Consider the following 1,871-nt stretch of genomic DNA (forward strand, 5'->3'; position numbering starts at 1 on the left):
GCTAATGCTTGAGATTTAATGGCTGTTCTTGGTTCGTATCTTATATCATGGGCACTAAGCTTCACTGCCCACTTAGCCATTCTTCCTGACATATCCGGTTTCCTGAGGACATTCTTAATTGGAAAATTAGTTTTAACAACAATAGTATGGGTTTCAAAATAATGCCTTAACTTAGTGGATGCCATGATTAATGCAAGGATAAGTTTTTCGAGGTGTGAGTACCTGGATTCGGCATCAAGCAAACTTTTACTTACATAGTAGATAGGATATTGTGTACCTTCATGATCCTTGACGAGGACTGCACTTACAGCGGTTGAGGATACCGCTAGGTATAAGGATAACACATCTCCTTTCTCCGGTTTTGCTAATGCTGGTGCTGAGGACATATATTCTTTAAGGGCTTGTAAAGCATTCTCATGCTTCTCAGTCCATTCGAACTTCTTATTCTTCCTTAGGATATCGTAGAATTCTTTGCACTTTTCTGAGGATTTCGATATGAACCTGTTCAAAGCTGCTATCCTGCCTGTTAGTCTTTGAACATCCTTGGCATTGGCAGGAGATTTGATATTTATTAATGCTTTGATTTGTTCCGGGCTTGCTTCAATGCCCCTCTGGGTTACCATGTATCCTAAGAACTTTCCTGCCTTAACACCAAAATGGCATTTTGAAGGATTAAGTTTCATGTTGTAACTATCAAGGATATCGAATGCTTCTTCCAAGTCCCTTAGGTGATCCTCAGCTTTCTTTGACTTGACCACCATATCATCTATGTACACCTCCATAGTTTTTCCAATTTGATCTTTGAACATCATATTTACCAGCCTTTGATATGTTGCACCTGCATTTCTTAGTCCAAAAGGCATGGCAATATAACAATATAAACCGGTTGGGGTCATAAAGGCTGTATCCTCTTGGTCAGATGGTTCCATCTGGATTTGTTGGAATCCGGATGATGCATCCATAAAAGTTAACAGTTCATGCCCCGCTGTTGCATCCACCATGGAGTCAATGTGGGGTAATGGGAAAGGATCCTTGGGACATGCCTTATTCAAATCAGTGAAATCGACACATACCCTCCACTTTCCGTTTTTCTTTTGGACAACGACCACATTGGCTAACCATTTAGGATACTTTACCTCTCTGATCATACCTGCTCGAAGTAGTCTCTCTACTTCTTCTTGGATAATGGCATTCCTTTCTGGTGCAAACTTCCTCCTTTTTTGATGGATTGGCTTGATAGACCTGTCAATGCCAAGTTTGTGAGTAATAATATCCTTAGATATACCTGTCATATCTTCATGTTTCCAAGCAAAGGTGGATTTTCTTCTTTTGAGGAAGGATATCATGTCTTCTTTCATTTTGCCAAGGATCCCTGATCCGATATAGATTTTTGATTCAGGATCACTAGGATCCAAGAGGATTTCATCTACATCTTGTTCCCTTGCCTCCAAGACGTTCCTCGGAGGATACTGTAATTGCTATTGCTCCCTTGGTTTCGAGGTTGGCTTCATGGATGAGGTATAGCAATCCTTAGCTTCTTGCTGGTCACTGTCGATCTTGATTATCCCCCATGGGCTAGGGAGCTTCACACATTGATGGTAGGTAGACGGAACTGCTTTCATGTCATGTATCCAAGGCCTGCCAAGGATAACGTTGCAACAAGATAAACAGTCAATAACACAAAATTTTTGGTAATTATGTAATCCTTCCACGTAGATTGGGAGTTTGATGTCCCCCAGAGTTTTCTTCGTTTCTCCACTGAATCCCACCAGCACGGAGGATCTTGGTGTGATGTCTGATTCTGGGATTCCCATCTTCTTCAAGACATCAAGCTGGATAATGTTCACTGAGCTCCCTCCGTCAATAAGGAT

This window comes from Helianthus annuus, chromosome 12, assembly GCF_002127325.2.
Source record: "Helianthus annuus cultivar XRQ/B chromosome 12, HanXRQr2.0-SUNRISE, whole genome shotgun sequence".
Taxonomy (NCBI): Eukaryota; Viridiplantae; Streptophyta; class Magnoliopsida; order Asterales; family Asteraceae; genus Helianthus; species Helianthus annuus.